At 36.1% G+C, this 22,462-nt stretch overlaps 2 long non-coding RNA genes across 9 annotated transcripts in view; one reads left to right on the top strand and one right to left on the bottom strand.

Moving 5' to 3' along the window:
- The window catches only part of LOC112640772 (uncharacterized), a 152,765-nt gene that overhangs the window by 33,480 nt on the left and 96,823 nt on the right, over positions 1–22,462 (top strand). For 2 of the 8 annotated variants that reach the window (XR_007411407.1, XR_007411408.1), the window contains exon 2: positions 432–587. The exons of the other annotated variants lie outside the window; for them this stretch is intronic. This is a non-coding gene — a long non-coding RNA (uncharacterized LOC112640772). The remainder of the gene's footprint in view (positions 1–431; positions 588–22,462) is intronic. 8 annotated transcript variants of the gene reach the window in all.
- Positions 9,768–22,275, bottom strand: LOC118354989 (uncharacterized). The gene is made up of 4 exons (XR_004816558.2): positions 22,137–22,275; positions 18,402–18,486; positions 14,255–14,348; positions 9,768–10,534 (listed from the first exon to the last, which is right to left on the bottom strand). It is a non-coding gene; the product is annotated as an uncharacterized LOC118354989 (long non-coding RNA).

Here is a 22,462-nt window from a genome sequence, read left to right as displayed (position 1 = left end):
GACCTGAGCGAAAGGCATATGTTCAACCACTGAGCCACCCAGGTGCCCCAAGAGTTCTTTCTTTTTGATGGCTGAGAAATATTCAATTCCATTCTCTCTCTCTATATATATATGAATATATATGGAATTTCATATATATATGAAATGGAATGGATATATACATATATATGTATATATATGTGTATATATATGTATATATATCCTCTTCTTTATCCATTAGTTCATAATTATTGCATAGAAACACAACTGATTTTTGTGTATTGTGTTTTCTGCAATTTTTCTTAATTTCTTTAATTAATTAATTAGTTTCTAACAGATTTTGGTGGAGTCATTAGGGTTTCCTATATATAATAGCATATTACCTGCAAATAGAAACAGTTTTACTTCTTCCTTTCTGATTTGGATGCTTTTCATTTCTTTTTCCTGTCTAGCTGCTCGGGCTAGGACTTCCAGTACTATTTTGAATAAAAGTGGTTGGAATGGGCATCCTTGTCTTCTTCCTTATATCAGAGGAAAATCTTCCAGCTTTTCAACATAAAATGTGATCTTAGCTGTGAACTTGTATATATGGCCTTGACTATATTGAGGTATGTTCCCTCTACACCCACTCTGTTGAGAGTTTTTACTTTGAATGAATATTCGATTTTGCCAAATACTTTTTCTGTATGAACATTGAGATGTTCATATGATCTTTATCCTTCATTTTGTTAATGGGATGTACACATTGATTGATTTGAGGATGTTGAACTAACCTTGCATCCCTGGAAACCCACTTGATTATGGTTTATGATCCTTTAATGTATTCTTTAATTCAGTTTGCTAATGTTTTACTGAGGGTTTTTTTTTTTTTTTTGGCTTGTTTGTTGTTGTTGTTGTTTTACCTTTATGTTTATCAGGGATATTGGTCTATAATAGTCTTTTCTTGTTGTATCCTTGTATGGTTTTGTTATCAGGGTAATGCTGGCCTGATAAAATGAGTTTGGAAGTGTTTCTTCCTCCTCCCTCCTCAATTTTTGGGAAGAGTTTGAGAAATATTAGTATTAATTATTCTATAATGTTTGGTAGAATTCATAAGTAAAACCATCTAGTTCTAGAATTCTGGAATTTTCTTTGTTGTGAGCTTTATGATGATTGATTCAATGTTCTTACTGGTAAGGTAACTCTTACATCATTCTTTTGAGTAGTATTTTCAGAGTATATATATTCCCATCCTTTTACTTTTAGCCTATCTCTATCTCCATCTCTATTTCTATATTTAAAGTGGATTTCTTGTAGACGGCACATAGCTGGATCCTTTTTTTAAAAAAAAAAAATCCAATCTGACATCTATGTCTTCAATTTTAGTGTTCAGATCATTACATTTAATGTAATTATTAATACTACTTGATTTATATCTACCATCCTACTATTTATAAAAAAAAAAATCCAATCTGACATCTATGTCTTCAATTTTAGTGTTCAGATCATTACATTTAATGTAATTATTAATACTACTTGATTTATATCTACCATCCTACTATTTATTTTGTATTTATCTCATCTAATTTCTCTCCTTTTTCTTTTAAAAAAATATTGTTTAATCTCCACTAATTGGCTGGTTTAATATTACTTTCTTTAGCTGTTGCGTTAAGTTTTTTAGGATATATGTTTAACTTATCATAGTCTGCATTCAAATTATACAAAAACATTCCTCCCTATCTTTTATACTCTTATTGTCATACATTTTAATTCTATATGTTTTATAAACTACATTATAATAAATATAAACAGAAATAATTATCTTTTAAAGAGATTAAAAGTGAGATAAATGTGTCTTTTATATTTGTCCATATATTTGCCATTTCTGGCACTCATCATTTCTTGATGTAGGTCCAAATTTCTATCTGATACCATTTTTCTCTGGCTAAAGAATTTCTTTTACATTTAGTTTTGTATTGTCCTACTAGTGATTAATTCTCTCAGCTTTTGTTCATTTGAAGAAGTCTGTGTTTCATTTTTAAAATATATTTTTTTGCTGAGGTTAAAATTGTAGGTTGACAGTTTCTTTCAATACTTTAAAGTGGTCTTTTTATTGTCTTCTGGTTTGAATGGCTTCTGATAAGAAATTGGCTCTTTCTCTTTGTTCTGAATACAATGTATCTTTTTCCACTGGGCATTTAAGATTTTCTTTTTATCACTAGTTTTCAGCAGTTTGACTGTGATTTACTTTAGTTTGATTTTATGTTTCTTTTACTTGAATTTATTGATATTCTTGGATTAGTTTATAGTTTCATCATCTGGGTGCATTTCAGGCTTTATTTCTTCAAATATTTTTGTGTCCCAGACCTTCCTTCTAGGATTCTGATTATACACATAGGTTAGATTGCTTGCTATTGTCCCACAGGTTACTGATGCTCTTTTTGTTTGTTTGTTTAGGTTTGTTTTTTCTTGAATGGACTTTATTTTTTAGGGCAGTTTTAGGCTCATAGCAAAATTGAGTGGAAGATGGAGAGATTTTCCAAATACCTCATGTCCTCATCTGTGGATACCCTCCCCATTATGAACATCCCCCACTAGAGTGGTACATTTGTTATATAATCAGTGAACCTGTATTGACACATCATTATCACTCAGCGTCCATAGTTTACATGAGGGTTCATTCTTGGCGTTCTACAATGTTTCGGTTTGGACAAATGTATAATGACATATATCACCGTTTAGATTCATTGCCCTAAGAATCCTCTGAGCTCTCCCTATTCATCCCTCCCTAAACCTAACTCCTGGCAACTAGGTTTTTTATAGTCTCCATAGTTTTGCCTTTTCTGGAATGTCATATAGTTGGAATCACACATTATGTAGTTTCAGATGGGCTTCTTTCACTTAGTAATCTGCATTTAAGTTCCTTCCATGGTTTTCATGGCTTGACAGCTCATACCTTTTAAGTGCTGAAAAATGTATCAGTTTATTCATCCATTCACCTACTAAAGCACATCTTATTTCCAAGTTTTGGCAATTATGAATAAAGCTGCAGTATTCATTAGTGGGCAGGATTTTTTATAGACCTAAGTTTTCATCCCATTGGGTAAATACCAAGGAGCATAATTGCTGGTCATATGTTTAGTTTTGTAAGAAACCTTCAAACTGTCTTTCAAAGTGGCTGTATCACTTTGCATATCTACCAGCAATAAATGAGAATTCCTGTTGCTCCACTTCCTCACCAGCATTTGGTATTGTCGGTGTTCTGTATTTCAGACATTCTCATAGATATGTATCTCATTGTTATTGTAATTTGCATTTTCCTAATAACATATCATGGGGAACATTTTTTCTCACATGTTTATTTGATATCTTATTTAGCAAGGTGTCTATTTAGATCTTTGACCAATTTTTAAATTGGGTTGTGTTCTTATTATTTTTAAGAGTTTTTTGTACATTTTAGGTAACAGTCTTCCATCTGATATGTCTTTGTAAGTATTTTCTCCTAGTCTGTTGCTATGTTTCTGTATATATTTATAACTGATTTATTTTTCTACTGAGTATGGGTAATAATATCTCACTCCTTTGCATGCTTAATACATTTGCAGGAGCTAGATGTTGTGAATTTTACTATTGAGTACTGGGTTTTATGCTTGGTTACTGGGTTTTGTTGCATTTCTTTAGAGTATTGGACTTGTTTCAGTGTGCAGCTAAATAAATTGGCTTGGCCTTCAAGCCTTGTTATTGTAGACCTCTACTTTGGAAATAATTTGGCACTACTACAAATTTATGAAAATTCTTTCAGAGATCACAATTCTGCACTACGTTTTATGCAATATCTGAAAGCCACATTTTATATATTTTGCCTTGATTTTTGGCTGTCTGCAGTGGGAAGGCATAATCTTTCATGGGTGGAGTTAGAGATCCTATTATTTATTATTGTTAGAAGAAAAACTTCTTTTAGTTTACAACTCACTATTAAACTTGATATTAATAATGTTCTAAATTTTTTCAATGTTTATTTTATTTATTTATTTATTTTTAAAGATTTTATTTATTTATTCATAGAGATGCGAGAGAGAGAGAGAGAGAGGCAGAGACACAGGCAGAGGGAGAAGCAGGCTCCATGCAGAGAGCCTGACGTGGGACTCGATCCCGGGTCTCCAGGATCACGCCCTGGGCTGCCGGTGGTGCTAAACCGCTGCACCACCGGGGCTGCCCTATTTTATTTATTTATTTGAGAGAGAGAGAGCAGAGTAAGGGGCAGAGGGAGAGGATCTCAATCAGACTCTGCACTGAGCCCAATGTGGGGCTCAATCCCACAACCCTGAGATCATTACCAGAGCAGAAATCAAGAGTCAGATGCTTAACGAACTTAGTCACCCAGGCACCCCTGTTCTTGTAAATTTTTAATATTGTTGTCTAATGTGAGAACACTTCTCTCAATTGTCTTTTGGCCTTAGCTACATACTTTCAGTACCAGGCATCATCAGATAGATTCATACCATAGTAGGACCTCTGGACTCATCACTGTATCATGGTTATGGATGAATCATTCACAGTGCGATAGGAGTATTGTTAAAAGCCAGTTCTGGGGCAGCCCCAGTGGCCCAGCGGTTTAGTTCTGCCTTCAGCCCAGGGTGTGATCCTGGAGACTCAGGATCAAGTCTCACACCAGGCTTCCTGCATGGAGCCTGCTTCTCCCTCTGCCTGTGTCTCTGCCTCTCTCTCTGTCTGTGTCTGTCATGAATAAATAAATAAAATCTTAAAAAAAAAAAAAGCCAGTTCTGAACTTGCTTGGCTACTTATAATCTACTTATCCATAAAACTCTGCAGACCACATATGCCTATCCCACTAAATCCAAGCTACACATATCCCTAATCTAGTCTCCTCCCAGCTGGATCCCAAGGAACATGTGGCTACTCTGACACCTAACATGAGGAAAGGTGATGCAGAAGTCATAATAAAAAGAAATGCTGGTCTTAACCAATTATAGTTAATGTATTTTACTTCAAAAATTGTACAAAAGTATGTGATTGTTAGTCATTGCTGGAGACCCTCTCAGTGCCTCAGAAGGGGACTGTGCAAAGGAGCCTTGGAGCTTGTGCTTTCTTAGCTTCACAGTAATCAGTCTCTGATTTTACCACCAGTGTTTTAAATGTGTGATCATTCCATATCACAGGTAGACCATGAGATTTTGGAATTATTCATTCAGAAGTATAATCTTGAACAGGAAAAAAATATTCTTTTTTTAGGTACTAAAAATATGAGTCAAGAAACATACTTTTGGTGTGACTCCTACCTCATAGTTACCTGATGCTGCCAAAACTAAGTTTCCCCAGACCCAGAGGAAAAAAATGGATTTACTAAAGATTTGGGTTGAGGAAAAAAATCTAACCTTTTTGTGATACAGAATCTTAATGATTACAAAACAAAAACATGTAAGCAAAAGTCTAGGTTCAAAATGGAAAGTATTGTTCTTACTTTTATATTTAGTAAATGGTATAGTTCTCATATGTTTGTTGTCTCATCTGTTTCCTCCAGTTGATCACTTAGAAATAATGAGGCTATAAATTTGACTTTCACAACTAGATTTGTTGCAATGTAGCTCAACAGTAATTGGGCTTTTATTAGTTTTTATTGCAAGTATTCTATTTTTAATAACATTGACACAAACTATAAATATTTTTCTCTTTTAGAAAATATTGAGAATGTCTTTTCATAAGGAAATGACTTCTTTTTTAAAAAAAACTTTATCAATATACTGACAGTCTTCAGATGTGGTAAAGCTAAGTTCCTCATAAAGAACAAAAGGAATTCTTTTGTACACTATATAGCAACACCCAGACTGTAGTAATGTCTGCCTGCTGTTAGGAAGTTTAGAATTCTTTTCCTGTTTTGAATGTTCATTCCTGTTTTGAATTGTTGATTAAGAGAACAGATTTATTGACAGACTTTTTCTTCTGGATTTTGGGTAACCAATGTTGGTTGGCTGTCTGCTGTAAGCGTAAGGGTGGAGGGTACAAATGAGCTAGTGACACCTTTGAGAATAATAATTAAATACATGAAAAGATAAAATGCTGAGTAGAGTTCAGAAAATGTCTCCAAGGCCTCAAGTAAAGACTCTAGAATTTAAGTTGGAGTTTGACAGTTGAATAGAATTTAAAGAAGGACATTCCATGAGGTAAGCAAAAACATTTAGTAAGTGTAAGGTAACAAGTAGGAATATGCAAGTCTCATTTAATTTTATTTAACTTAACCACGTTTATCAAAAGTTTATTCTCTCCTGAGAATAAATAATAATAATAATAATTTTACTAATTAAACAATACAAGTATTGTTTACTAATACAACAATACAAAGATAAATGAAGACTAGTCTTTACCCTCACAGAATCTGGAATACAGAGAATGACATGGACATAACTACTATTAGAAAATGGATTTCTGTGAATAAAATTTATATTCTAACATTTATTTATTTATTTATTTATTTATTTATTTATTTATTTTTAAAGATTTTATTTATTTATTCATGAGAGACACAGACTGAGAGAGAGGCAGAGACACAGGCAGGAGGAGAAACAGGCTCCATGCAGGGAGCCCAATGCGGGACTTGATCCCTGGCCTCCAGGATCACACCCTGGGCCGAAGGCGGCGCTAAACCGCTGAGCCACCTGGGTTGCCATATAACTTTTGTTTAAATGCCTGAGCAGCAGTCCTGGGAGCAGAAAGATCTGTTTAAAATTTAGCTGTGCCTCTTTCTAGCTATGTAACCCTATGCCCATTTGAGTCTTAATTTAATCCATGTCTGTGTTCCATTGATTTGGCAAGTGTAATTAGAAGTTCTCCACCAGCAATCTCATTCCCAGCAGGTCAGAGAGCATTTCACTACCATCAATATTATCAGATTACTGGAGCCTAGGCTAGCTTTCCTACTATAGGCTTCAGATTTTGTGCTCCATAAATTATCATGAGATCATACTAACCCAATACCAGATTATTGGATTCCAATAATTGGATTCTTGCTGTCTATAGGCATTGCTGTTCATGCCTCACCAGCTGAATTAAATTCCATTGGTTTACCTCATCTCAGAGCCACACCCATACTTTCTATTCAGGCTACATATAAGATCCAATTAGTCAATTCTGAATCCACAAATTCAGGGGGTTACCATATTTGTAGTCCCTAGTTATTAGCACAGTATAAGTTACTGTACTCTACACAGTAGAGTTAATGCTACAGATACAGTTTTTGATAGTTTCATCAAATCCATTCACCCAATAAATATTTATAGGGTGCCTTCTATGTGTAAGGCACACTTCTTTCTAATCACCAAGAATATAGTCAAAATACCTAGCTTTGCAGAGTTTACATTTTACTAGGAAAGACAGACCAAAAGAAAAAAAGTAATAGATATTATGTTACATGGTGGCAAATATTATGAAGAAATTAAAGTAGGGTATAAGGGGATTAGAAGTGCTTCAGAGTGGAGAGGACAGGCCTGCTGTTTAAGATTTGGTGTCAAAGAAGACCTCTCTGAAAAGGTGACATTTGAGCAAAGACCTATAGGAAGGAGAAAGTGAACTTTCAAGGTATGTGAGGAAGAGCTGTCCAGGCAGAGGGAGAAGCAAGTGCCAAGGTCCTGAGGCAAAATTACTTGGATATCAAGGAATAGCAAGAAATTAGTCTGGTAAGAGCACTTGGAAAAGGGGGAGTGGTTTGAGGTAAAGTTGGAAAGGAGGGGGCAGCGTGACAGATCTTAAAAGGTCTTATATGTTAAAGTAGGGATTTGGAGGATTTACTCTGAGTGAAATGCCTTTGGAAACAAAGGTTTGAATTTTTAAATTCAAATATCTTCAGACCAAATTGCCACAAGACTTGTGTCATATAATTAAGAAGAAAAATTCTAATTTGAAGTATTTTTTGAATTTAGATGGATCATCCTATAATTCAGTGTTGGGAAAGACTTGCCAGGTAACATGGCCACATCTCTAGCTGCCAAACTTCTTAGAGCAGCTTGTACATTTTTCTGATTTCCACCTTTCACTTCTTTAAAATACTTGGCTGAAGTTTTTAGCAAATCAGGACTGATACTTTTGTAAACCTATGTTATACTATTGATAGTTTTAAAGTAGAAGAAAGCTTGTTTTATTAGCTAGAATATTTTAGTTAACTCTAGTCATTTATTCAACAAAAATTTACTTTTTTCCTGCTGTGTTCCAGAAATTGTGCTAGGTATTGGGAATACAAAAATATGTAAAAGCTCTTTCCTCAAAAAGCTCATAGCCAAATAGGTAAAGTAGATTCACAAATGAACGATTGCAATATGGCAAGTGGCAAGTGTCTAGAACTAGTTCTTAGTGAGTGTTCTTAGATACTTGTTAAATGGCTGATGGTAACTCTGTCTAAAGTTAGGGAAGAATCAGTCCATTCGGATTCACCCATCGGCTCCATGTTCTCTGCGCAGCATCTAGCATATAGTAGGTGCTCAGTGAAAAAATTATTGAATGAATGAGTGAATGAATGAATGAGGAGATAGTTGAGTAGAGACTGAGAAAGGAATAAGATTTTTCTGGGAGGCAGATGTATATTGCTGGCAAAAAGAACAATGTGTGCAAAAGGTATGGAGTTATGGAAAATCATGATTCCATCCCAGTAATAATTTTAGATTTCCATTTAAGATATCCTGCCAAGTCCATACTTGAGACATAATTATTAATACAAATGCCTCTTTTCAGTGTATTTCTTATGAGTCATAACTTCCTAAACATTATTGATATATATTTGTATATATTGGCCAGATGAAGTATCTATATTTTTAGTACAAAAACTTCTGTGTTGCCCAACTTCTTTTTTAAAAAGTAAATATACAAGCAAGAACAACTCTGAAATCAGAACAAATGGTATTATCCTTTCAATAAAAAAGATTAATTCACCTGGGCAACTTAGTAGGAAAAAATGTACAGATTTTGCTATACAATAAAATGTACCATTTTGTCCATCCGTTGTACAGTTAAACCTTCATCAAGGTATAACAAGCCCTGGAAATGGTTTCAATTGAATGACAAAAGAAATGGAATAAAATTCATTCAGAACTGGTTCACACCACCTCTCCTGCATGTACTATTAACTGCTAAGATCAAGTCACAAAACATTATTTTGAGGAGAAAGGGTTTAGTGAACCCTAGAAATTGGGTTTGATTTATGCCAGAAAATCTGCCTTTTCACTGCTTGAGATTCTATGGAAGAAAGCCACAGTCTTTTACCAAATGGTTTCTAGGGAAACCCCTTATAGCACTGCATCTGAAAACAATTTGGTTGTTAATGAGAAATGGTTCTCACGATGGTGGGAAAGTGTTGACTGAAAGAAGAGACTTGTAGATTTGGCAGTCAGTCTGTAGAAAGTGTTTACTGTTCTGTAGTTGCGTTCCTGAAATTTCTACAGAGATCAAGCATTTGCAGGTCCTATTTCACAGTTACCCTTGCTTTGTAAATATATTTTTTAAAGAGGCAATAGAAAATGTTTGTGCTAAAAATGTAGATGCTTGAAATTGTGAATATATTCAAATTTCCTTCCAGAATCTGCAGTCCACGGAATTTTCCAATCTTTTGGAATTCCAACAGGCTAGAATTCATATTATTAACATTGAATCAAAACTATGTAAAATTAATTTGCATAAAAGTTTTCTAAAAATCCTAAAATATAGTAGGATATTTATATATTCTTTAAATCTGTTTTTGAAATATATTCTGTAAGGTCTCATAAGTTGTATTTATTTTATTTCTTTTAAGTTCTTCAAAAGAAAGCAACTAATTGGAACATTTTAACTATAATCCTTTTATAATAATTTCAAGATTAAATATTAATATCTAATGAAGCACTAAAACTTGTAGTTAAAAAATATAGATATACATAAAATATATATAAAAAATGCAGATATACACTAATTCCTCTAAGTGGGCCCTTTGAAGTCAGATTGGAAATAAACATACTTCTATTTTCTCGATAACCCCTAAGTCAAAAGGAGAAATTCATACAAAAATTTTAGATAGGTTTTCATCTGTAGCATGATTCAGAAACATGAATGAGTGTATGACAGGAACCAGAAAAGTGGCCACCAAAAGCTCAGAGGAAGATACTTTGAAATATTTCTTGCCCTGGGAGCATTAAAAATTTTTGAATCTGTAAAATACAATACTTAGTTGTCACTTGAAAGCCTATGGGTGCATCACTTTGCCCACGGCTGCCACCAGTCCATCTGTCCCCCGTATGTTTTCTGTTTTAGACTTTTGTACAAGGCAGAGTTGCCAAGAGTCTTCTTGCTGTCCTCAGTTGTTTTCCTCATTTGACCCCCACCTCCTTTCTCTTTCTTCTCTGGTCTTTGAACTTCCTCCACTTTGGGCAGCTGCTTTCATTTGCAGCTCTGCTTTGGGCAAGGAAAAAAATTCTGCCAATGGAATCAGGAAAAATAAGGAAACAAGGAGGGTTGCAAGTTCTTTGCATGTGTCGTAGCTCTCTGGTGGCCCACTGTGAGGTCTTTCCATTCCTTCAGTAGTAGGCTGCAAAGGGATCTGCTGTTGGAGACAGAAAGTGATCAGAGATTATCCAAGAGATAATCTCATTTTCTCATCTCAGAACCAACAAAATACAGAAGTTGTGTTGAGGGAAGTTGGAAGGCATTATATCTATGTTTACTTACCCATCCATGGTCTGAGGGCATAGATTCTCCATTCAGTTTGCCGATATCTATACTACTGCCAATTTTGCCTGATTACAGTAAACATTTATTTATATATTATTTTGGGTCATGACATTTTAAAGGAAAGGAGTGTGACCTTCTTTTCTATTCTCTCTTATTCCATGCAATACAGAAACTCAGAGGGCAGAAACTTCTCTATATAATTTTCTCAGTGCAGGCGATGACAGAAAGCATGTATATGAGAGCATTTCATAAACATTAGTTCATGAAGAGAATGAAAAAACATCTTTTCTAAAACAAAAGAACAGCAAACAAATACTTTATAGTTATTATGCCAATGTACTTGATTTTTTTTAAAGATTTTATTTATTTATTCATGAGAGACTGAGAGACACACAGAGAGAGAGGCAGAGACACAGGCAGAGGGAGAAGCAGGCTCCATGCAGGGAGCCCGACATGGGACTCAATCCCGGGACTCCAGGATCACGCCCTGGGCCGAAGGCAGATGCTCAACAGCTAAGCCACCCAGGGATCCCCCATGTGCTTGATTTTTGAAGCTTAGTGAAAACTTTTTGAGTGCCTAAGAAACAGAAGACATGTTGTTCTTGTCTTTGTTGATAAAACATCAGGTGGGATATGCTCAAAATAGACCTATAGTTTCTGCCTCAGCACATTCAACTTGTTTCTACTTCTTTTCTTCCTCCCTTTCCCACAGTATCCACCACAGCACCACATGATGGCTCCCCACATAAGGCAACAATCTAATTGGGCAGCTGGAGAGCACTGGGTTAGACTCAGAAAAGAATATTTGCCTTTACTTATATAAATATTCTGCTCCTCACACTGACAAATATATAGCTGGGTAAAGAAACTGTCCAAGTGAAATACTTCCTCCCTTTGACCTTGTCTGAGTGCCATTAATTGTTATCATCAGAGCTGAACATGTAAAAAGCAGGAACCACACAAGAGCAGTAAACAAGTACATGTGAAAAACAGTAGTAACTGTATTTGCTGAGTCAAGATCCGAGTAAAGGAGTGGATCACATTTCCCTGTTTTGGAAGAACTTCTGAAAATGGTTATAGTCTCCAGATTAATTCAATTCAAAATATTCTAAGTGCCTATTATATGCTAGACTCTTCTCCTGTAACTGTGAATTCACTGTGAATGCAAAGATAAATGAGATATCCTACTTATGGAGGAGCTCACAGACTAGGCTTGTGACAACCTCTCTTCTCAGATTTTGGAGTGTTTCAGATAGTTTCTCTGGATTTATGTCTTATTGAGCAGGGGTACTCTTATTTATGTAACAAATTTGTAATGAATGCCCTATTTTGTGGTAAAATGCCAGGTCCTTTGGTTCACAATGATGAATAAGGCAAGAGACCCTATCCTCCAGAAGGTCTCAGTGTAGGGGAGGAAAGGAACAGGTCAAGGGGAAATTATAAAACAATATTTTTTATAAAAGAAAATAGTATTCTCTCTGGAACTCTCAATTTCTGAAATTAGTAGATCTTGCCAGTAAAACAAAAACACATGTAAAATGCTTAGTATGGTGCCTGCCAGATTGAAAGCACCCAAAAGATCTTGACTATCTTATCATTATTGTCTTTACTTTTTCTATTTCAGTATTCTTATGCCAATATGGAGCACCACTCTAGCCTTTCTTCCATATGTGACCTCTCTAAATGTCTCACTAATAAAAGTCAATATATTTTCTAGGAGAAAAGCAACAGCTCATGTGGAAGCATACCCCTGTCACTCACCATCATCCCCAGTTCCGAAAGATCACATGTAGTGATAAACACAAAGCTGTATGAAAAATTGTCTATTAGCTAAGAGAAAATGAGAGGCTTTTCATTCTACTTCCACATTTCTATCCATTTTAGCAGCTTTCCCTTTTTGGAAAATGAGTCGCAAATTCTATAATGAGACATTTTAATTAAACAAGGTAGGGTTTAGTAGCATCTGCTCTGAATGACTGATGCTGTTGTAAATATTCAGTTAACTTTTACATCAGGGCTTCTTAACCTTACCACTATTGACATTGTGGGCCAGATAATTCTTTGTTCGGGGGAGGGGGGGGGCTGGAGGGTGTCCTGTGTCCTGTAGGATGCTTGCAGCACCCTTAGCCTCTAGCCTCCAGATAACATCATCCCCACAGTTGTGATAGCCAAAAAATTACTCTAGATGGTGGCAATCATCTCCTGGGGGTAATATCTCCCCTGACTGAGAACCACAGCTCTTGATCACCTGGCTATTGATTTAAGCCTATGGGAGAGTGCCATTTGAACACAGTATGGCTTTTCTTCCAGTAGGTGTAGGTCTTCAGTTGTCTGTGCTCCTTCATTTAATCCTTACCTGGTTTGTGTGAGGTACTGGGAAAACCATGATGAATAAGTTGGATCTTGCCCTGAAATAACTCATAGTCTAGTAATTTGTAAATTAAGTTGATTCTTCAGGTTTATTAAGTGTGACGTGATTCTTAGTAACACTTTGACCCAGTGCCTTGGGTTAGCTAGCTATAATAAGTATTCCAAACTGGGATTATTATGTGATATCAAAATACCTCCAAAGCAGCAGACAATCCGCTATACTTTTCTTTAAAGTTTTCATGGATTATTTTTTTATTCTTGTGCATGGAATAAATTGAAATATGTTGCTTTTACTACTCTCTCTCTTATTTCTTTTTTGTTTAAGTCTTTCTCCTCCAAATTTTTTTTATAAACCCAGCACTTGTGTTAAGGATTTGGGGGAAAATTACAGCACCTGTCCTGATACATAGAGTTCTTTTGTTTGGACAGCTGTCTACACTCTGCACATTTGTACTTCCACATTCATTTTAAAAGAATAATTGTGTGATGAAAAAGATCTTATAATTGTGTAACTGAAGCAAAACTAAGGTGTTTAGCTCACTATCAAGTATGTAAAAAACTATAAAAAGTAACAAATAACTGCAAATTCTATAACTAACCAAATAAAGTGTAGAGCAACACACAGTATAGTATTTCACATTGCATTTGAACTAATAAGATGTTGGACAATACAGTTAAATATAGTTAAAATAGTTACATAATAATAAAAGAATTATTCTCTATTAGTATAGCATCTCCCTGTTGTTTATCTAGTCTTTTTTATATGCCCAAGTGATTTAACTCTTAGTTTATAGAGCTATATTAAGAATTTGATTTTTAGGGTGCCTGGGTGGCTCAGTCAGTTAAGTGGCTGCCTTTGGCTCAGGTCATGATCTCAGGGTCCTGAGAGCGAGCCCCAGGTAGGGCTCCCTGCTCAGCAGGAAGTCTGCTTCTCTCGCTGCCTCACCCTGCTTGTGCTCGCTCTCTCTTTCTCTCAAATAAATAAAATCTTTTTTAAAAAAGAATTTGATTTTTATGTTTTTTTATATGTTACTAGTAAAGAAAGCTCAAGGATATATAGTTGCTTTTAATTTTTGATATTTCCTTTATCACTGAAAGCTTTTCTATGAAGATTTGTATTTTGTAAATCTAACATTATTATACATATGCATGTGCTTACCAAGTGTCAGCATCCATGCTAAGTATTTTACATACAATAATGCATTTAATCTAAGAACCTCACCTAGAATCCGAATCTGAACCCACAGTTGTCTGACATCAGTGTTCTTGTTCTTTAACCATTACACCACATGGCTTCATTCAGCGTTATATGGGCACTAAGAGAAATATATATTTTAACAAAAGAATGAAATTGGACCTTATACAATAATCAACTCAATATGGATTAAAAACTTACATGTAACACCTGAAACCATAAAACATAGGGAAAACTAGAAGAAAACACAGGGGAAAAAGTTTGTTGGCATTGGTCTGGACAATTTTTTTTTTTTTGACATGACAAAGAAAGCATAACAACAAAGGCAAAAATAAACAGTTAGGACTACATCAAACTAAAAATCTTCTGTAAAGCAAGGAAACAATAAAAAAATTAAAAGGCAATCGCCTATGAAAATGGGGGAAAATTTGCAAACCACATATCTAATAAGGGGTTAATAACCTAAATATTGAAGGAACTCATACAACTCAATATAGCAAAAAAAATGAGCAAAGGACCTGAATAGACATTTTCCCAAAGAAGACATACAAATGACTAACAGGTATATGAAGAGGTGCTCAATATCACTACTCATCAAGGCAAAACAAGTCAAAACCACAATGAGATAGCACCTCACAGGTGTTAGGATAACTATTATCAAAAGGACAAGAGATAGGTGTTGGTGAGAATGCGGAGAAAAGGGAGCCTTTGTACACTGTTCATGGGAATGTAAATTGGTGCAGCCACTATGGAAAATGGGATCTTCCTCAAAAAATTAAAAATAGAACAACCAATTGATCCACAATTCCAGTTCTGGGCTTGTATCCAAAGGAAAGGAAATCAGTCTCTCAAAGAGATATCTGCACTCTCACATTCACTGCAGCATTATTCACAATAGCCAAGCTATGGAAACAACCTCAGTGTCCATCAACAGATAAATGGATAATAAAAATATAATATATAACATATATATATACACACAAACATGCATATATTACCTATACAATATATATATAAATATTATTCAGCCATAGAAAAAGAAGGAAAGTCTGCCATTTGCAACAACATGGATAAGCCTGGAGGACATGATGCTAAGTATTTGATGAAAGACAAATACTGTGTGATCTCACAGGTGCCTTTTATTTTATTTTATTTTATTTTATTTTATTTTATTTTATTTATTTTATTTTATTTATTTTATTTTAAGATCTTATTTATTTATCTGAGAGAATGAGAGAGAAAGAGGCAGAGAGCATGAGTACGGGGAGGGCAGAGGGAGAAGCAAAATCCCTGGTGAGCAAGAATCCCCATGTAGGGCTTGATCTCAGGATCCTAGAATCATGACCTGAGCTGAAGGTAGATGCTTTGACTGACTTGAGCCACCCAGGTGCCCCCACAGGTGCCTTTTAGAATATTCATGAATGATTGTTATAGACAAGCCATTTATAAAAAGTATTTCTTTAAAGTGAATGGCACTTTTCACTTGTAGCCTAATGTCAGGTGTATGTCCAAGACAAAAACTTTTATACTCATTTTCATCCTACAACAGACATTGAGAGATGTTTAGACATTTAGAGCATACCAGGCACTAAGTTTAGCAATGAAGTAATGGTACTGGGATGCCCAGAACAAAAAATACGGTATAAAGGGCTTCTTAAATTAATAGGGCATCTTATGTTCCCAGTATCTGCCTGAAGTGAACTCATCCTGAAAGCTGGCAATGTAACACTTTCCCCAACGTGTGAAACTTCATAGGGAACCACTCTTTCCAAACAAAATAAGAGTCTGAGATGCAAGAAGCGTCTGGGTGGCTCAGTCAGTTAAGTACCTGACTCTTGATTTTGGCTCAGGTCATGACCTCAGGGTCATGGGATTCAACCCTGTGTTGAGTCCCATGTTGGGCTCTGCACTCAGTGGGGAGTCTGCTTAAGGATTCTCTCTCTCCTTCTCCCTTTGCTCCATCCCTTGATCACTATCTCTTATACTAAAATGAATAAATAAATCTTAAAAAGAGTCTGGCATGCAATACTGAGCAAACTTCTCTGTTCCTCAGTCTCTCATCAGTAAAATGAGGATGCTCATAATAGCACTATTATTATTTGTACCGCATCCTCTCCTAAGTTCCTCAACTAAGGAACTACTGACTTTTAGATTTAAATATTTATAGATTATTTTAATAGAATATGATTCACTTTTGCCTCTTTTGTGCTCTTTCTCTTTCCTTCTCCTTCTCACACACACACACACACACATGCACACCCACACACAAATTTGCTACATAAATTACCTCTCCAAATGAGCAGCTTGTAATACATGCCCACAACTGTAATTAAAGTTAAATACTATTTTGTCAGGAAACAATCAAAGATTATTACTGTATAGTACTGAATAAGGAAATATATCAAGACAGTTTTCATTATAAAAATATGTTGTTTTAAAATACAATGTATTTGAGAAGGGATCTCAAATTTTCTATTAACTTTAATGTAGCCACATGGCTTATGTAAGTTGTAACAACATGGAAGTCAATAATCTTGAACTATTAATGTATGATTACTTCAGAGCACTGATATGATTTTCATTTAAATAATGTTATATTCTGTACACACTTTCTGTCTTTATATCTACTTAGAGGAGAAAGAGTAGGCTGAGGCAATAGGGAAATTTTTCAAATGAGTTTGGATATCAGAGAAATTTCCCTTTACTCCTTTTACCATAATATATTAGGATAGGTCACTGGAATCTATTTCAAACAAATCAAAAGTCTCCTAGTGTTTTTGAATTGCAAAGACTGAAATGTCTAAATTGTCATCTCAGAGCAGTAAATAACTGAGATAAGTCCCAGCTTTACTGAAGTATCATTGATAAATAAAAACTGTATATATTTGGGTTTGTACAACATGATTTCTTTAAGGTATACAATGTGATGACTTCATGTAATATGCATTGTGAAATTGTTATGGTAATCAAGATAATTAACACATCTATCACCTCACATAGTTACCTTTGTAGGTAATTGCTTAGGATCTACTTAATTAGCAAATCAAACTATACAATGTGGTTTCACAGACTATAATCACCATTATGTACAAATGATCCCCAGAACTCGTTCATTTTATAACTGGAAGTCTGTACCCTTGGGCCAACATCTCTCCATTTCCTCTAGCCCTTGGCAACCACCATTCTACTCTCTGTTTTGTATGAGTTCAACTTTTTTAGTTTTGTCTTGGACATACACCTGACATTAGACTACAAGAACAAAGTGCCATTCACTTTAAAGAAATACTTTTTATAAATGGCTTGTCTGTAACAATCATTTCATGAACATTCTAAAAGACACCTGTGGGGGTGCCTGGGTGGCTCAGTCAGTTAACGCATCTACCTTCAGCTCAGGTCATGATCCTAGGATCCTGAGATCAAGCCCCACATCGGGATTCTTGCTCACCAGGGATTCTGCTTCTCCCTCTGCACTCCTCCTACTCGTGTTCTCTGCCTCTTTCTCTCTCTCATATAAATAAATAAGATCTTAAAATAAAATAAAATAAAATAAAATAAAATAAAATGAAATAAAATGCACCTGTGACCTGGTCAAGGATTCACTACATTTTCAAAAGTAAATCATTTATTTTCCCATCACAGTCCAGAGCAAATGTGTTATCATATTATACGTCTAACATAGTTATGGCCCCTAAATTATAAGCACGTGTGAGGTGTTGAAACCTCAAGGTTTGGTCCGTTAGGAGCCCTGTCCCCTGAGAACAAAGTGCAGTGAGGACCACCTGCTTTGGAGTCAAACTGACCTGAGGTTGAATCATCACTTTGAGGCATATTAGGCGCATGACCATGGGCATACTATGCAATTACTCAGTTGACTGATCTGAAAATGAGAATAATTATTTCCATCCAAAAGATTGTTTTGTGGATTAAAAAAATGTATATGTACTGGCTAACATAAAATAGATTGTATTAGCACTCTCAGTTGCAGGCATAAAGTAAAAGGGAGGAAAGGAGGGAGGAGAGAGGGAAGGTAGGATAAAGGGAGGAATAGAGAGAGGAAAAAAGAAAACTGGTTAGAATTTTAGAAATTATTTTATTTTTATTTTGTTTTATTACTAAAATATTACTGTTCAACTGTATCCTCAGGACGTGATCTTCTTGCATTTCTCTTGCTTACCTTTCTTGATATTTGCTTTATCATGGAAGAAGTTCTTAATGCTGATTCCTACCAACTCCATATTTACATCTTGTAGGTTTCCACTCTAACAGAAAAAAAAAAGAAAAGCAACTCTTCTCAGAAACACCTAAAAAAAGTCTTGGCCTCATTTTGATTAAATAACATTCACATGTTTCCATCTCTGAAACATTTTTAAGACCAGGGAAATTCAATGTTCTGATCATTCAGATCTAGTTCACATACCCACTTCTTGAATCAGGGACAATTTCAGCAGCATTCAAAGCATAAGGACCAAAAGCACAAGAAGCATGATCTCCCAGAGGAAAGAATAGGAAGTATTATTGGGAGAAAGGAGAATGGATGTTGGATGGCTAAATCAGAAAAATCTCTACCACCTTGGCATTTAATTGACAGTTAACTAAATGGCAATTGTTACTATTATTTTATATATTTTTAAATCACTTACAAAATCCTATTAAGCCCACTATATTTTTACAAATCACTCTATTTAACAACCCTACTCAGAAAGTATATTCAGATTTCCAGTCTAGGATATTGCAATCCATCGCCTTCCCTTGCTTCAAGGTGAGCATAATGAGTAATTCCATGACATATCTATGTGGAATTCTCATTTAATTTTTATGAGCCTCAGTTTTCTTGTCACTTTCTAGGGAGTAACCCAACCAATTTTCTTTCTTTTTTTAAAAAAAGATTTTATTTATTTATTCATGAGACACAAAGAGAGAGAGGCAGAGACACAGGCAGAGGGAGAAGCAGGCTCCATCCAAGGACCCCAACGTGGGACTCGATCTCCGGTCTCCAGGATGACGCCCTGGGCCGAAGGCAGGCACTACACCGCTGAGGCACCCAGGGATACCCCCAACCAATTTTCTTACTTTTTTCCCTTTTTTCTTTTTAAAGATTTTATTTATTTATTTGATAGAGAGAGAAAGAGAGAGAGCAAGTGAATGCAAGCACAAGCAGGGGGAGCAGCAGACAGAAGGAAAGGGAAAAGCAGGCTCCTTGCTGAGCAGGGAGCCCAATGCAGGGCTCGATGTGGGGCTTAATGTGGGGCTCCATCCCAGGACCCCAGGATCATGACCTGAGCCAAAGGCAGACACTTAACCAACTAAGCCACCCAGGCAACACCACTTTTCTTTACTTTTGACCAAGGTATCTGCTCCATGCAGGATATAACAGATTATTGTCTCATAACTTTTCTCCCTTCCTATTATTCCATAATTAAGGATCAGTTACTTTTTTTTAAAGGCTTTTTGAGTTATTTTCAGTTGTTATTTTTAACTGCTATATGTATATATAGATATACCATTCCATTTCTGGTTTCTCTTTTTTTCACTTTAACTCTAGGGGGAAGGATGGGGCACATACAAATATTAATTATGGCTCTGGAGTGGCCCAGGAACTGACGTAAGGTGTATGGACATCTTGTGTGTTGTCACTATGTGGAGAGTTATCCTAAACTTTTGCAAAAAAGGGGGGGGATTGAGAAAGATTGAGTTGAGCTATCTCTCCAATAGATGGATCACGGTATTAAGGAATCCTGAATGCATAGGTAATGCTCAAGAGAAGGGGGTCTGCCAATTACATACACCCAGAGGCCAAATCACTGCTTCCTTCTGTAAAAATTTTATTAGAACATAGCTCTACCCATTTGTTCAAGTATTATCTGTGGCTGCTTTAGTGTTAAAATGGCAGACTGAATACTTGGGACAGAGAGAGACCCTCTAAGCCTAGGATATTTACTGTCTGGCCCTTGATAGAAAATAGTTTTTCATCCCCTGCTCTAAAGTATGGAAAATATCAGTTTGTGTTCCAAAAGAATTGCTTATTGGACTAGGACTTAGAATACATGACCCAGGCTTCAGAATCATCAGCCAGAGAGATGACTGTTAAGAATTAGGAAAATCAGTTCTCAGGTAAGAAGGGCTATATATGGGGTAGAACCGCAGTCCTGCAGGGCCAGGGTAGACTAGAAGGTAAGGAGGCAGAGGTTACACTGGTATCCAGGACTCATCCTTAACACAGTGGATACTCAATTTGGTTGAGGGACTCCATTGTGGCTAGAATTTGTGCTGAAATATCAGATTTAAGATCTGAGAAAAATGATGTACTTACCTCCACTTCAAAAGTGTGGGGACCATAAATTCAGATTTTCTCCTTGTTGAAGTAATTCAAGCATGGAAAACAGCCTTGGTGGAGAAGTAGGGCCATGGATTGTAACACTTCCTTCCAACCCAGGATTAGGGTTTGGGAGGAGAGAAACACTTTGCTGGGGAGAAAGAAGTTCTGACACTATACACCTTTACTTAGACCCGTGCCTCAGTGAGGTTGAGAGTGGGAAAGCAGTAAAATCTCCCAAGTGCCTATAAGCCAGGGGACTCTGCTTTCTTATATTGCTTAAGATGTGAAAAAGCCATAGCTCCTGAAAAGGAATCCTTCTCTGCTTCATGTCTGTAGCTTACAACATGATATTTGAATCTCTTAGCAGGCTGATCCATTTGGCTAATCCCATAGTCTAAATTAATTGTTCTTTTCTCTGTGTGCTTATTTCATCTAGCATAGTAGTCAGGATACCTTGCCTTATATTACAATTATATGTGTACACATATCCTTCTCCTCAACTGGACATTACTTGAAAGCAAAGACTTAGCTTTGCCCACTTAAACATCCCCTGAATTCTTATTCAGTGAATGCCTATGGACTTAAATAGAATTCAGTTAAATGAGGTATTTTATATCCTGCTAGGGCTATGGTAGATATAGATACAAATGTACTCCTTTGTTATAACCCATTTTTCCCTGTGATGGATATATCAAGTTGCCTGTTATACCTGCCATCTCCTCTAGCTTAATTTGGCTTGTCTAAGTCCCTAACTGATCATAGCTGATTAAATTCCCCAGAGAAAACTCAGCGCTGGAAGGCCTTTTATTTTTATTTTTTTATTTTTTATTTTGGAAGGCCTTTTAGTTCTAAAAAACAGAAAAGTGCTTAAGAGACAGAGACCATCTTTAAAAAGGAGAACTGCTGGAGTCGCTCAGAGATTTGGAGGTACCTCTCCAAAGCAAGCTTCACAGAGGTGAGAAAACCAGGACAATTCTGAGGACTTGAGATCAGGAGCTCAGGAGCCCATTGTCCCAGGCACCTCTACTCAAGATTCAAATTCTTGAGAATATGTTTAAACCAACTTGACTTAAGAGTCCACTAGCATAATTAGGAAACAGGTTCTTTTGTTTTTTTTTAATCAGAAATTGGAAATTAAGAGCTGTGGGAAGAGAGATAACCAAGAGAGGCAAGTGGAACAAAATCAAGTATTAGTATGGGAATCTGTCTAAGATACCAAGATTGTCTCTCAAGAATGTGAATTTAGAGGGTGCTTGGGTGGCTCAGTAAGTTAAGCGTCTGCCTTCAACTCAGGTCATGATCCCATAATCTTGAGGTCCTGGGATCGCCCCATGTCGGGCTCTCTGCTCATTGGGGAGCCTGCTTCTCCCTCTTCTTCTGCCATTCCCCCTGCTTGTGCTTTCTCTCTCCCTCTGTCAAATAAATAAATAAAATCTTTAAGAAAAACAAACAAAAGAATGTGAATTTAGAGACAGCTCCCCACCCCCTCGACAGATGTGCTTACAAGTCATTCTACTTGAGACTGGACCCTTGCTGAGGAAGCAAAGGAAACCAAGGGCACTGACAGAGAAAAGCAAAGAGGACAAGCCTGACCTTGGGGTTCCTGAGGGATGAGTGAGGCAGCTTCGTATCCTGCTGGGTTCTCCTCCTTTTCTTTAGCCTACTAATGTGTGATTATTTTCCTTGCAGCCACTGTGTTCTCAGATATCCCCCCAGTTTATAGACAGGAAGGTTAGTAATGACCTCATATTTTGGAATGCTCAGTTACAGAATAATTGAAATCAGAACTTCCTTATACACCAAAGAGAATAGAAAATCAAAGATAATCTCAGGCAATGAGACATAATGGTGGTAATGAGGATGGTAGTGATTTAAGATCTGTTTAACACTTGCTAAATTCCCTGCACTGCCTGAAGCAT

This window comes from Canis lupus, chromosome 6, assembly GCF_003254725.2.
Source record: "Canis lupus dingo isolate Sandy chromosome 6, ASM325472v2, whole genome shotgun sequence".
In the NCBI taxonomy this organism is placed as follows: Eukaryota; Metazoa; Chordata; class Mammalia; order Carnivora; family Canidae; genus Canis; species Canis lupus.
The sequence above is the reverse complement of the archived record's forward strand: the minus strand, read 5'-3'. Positions and strand labels throughout refer to the sequence as shown.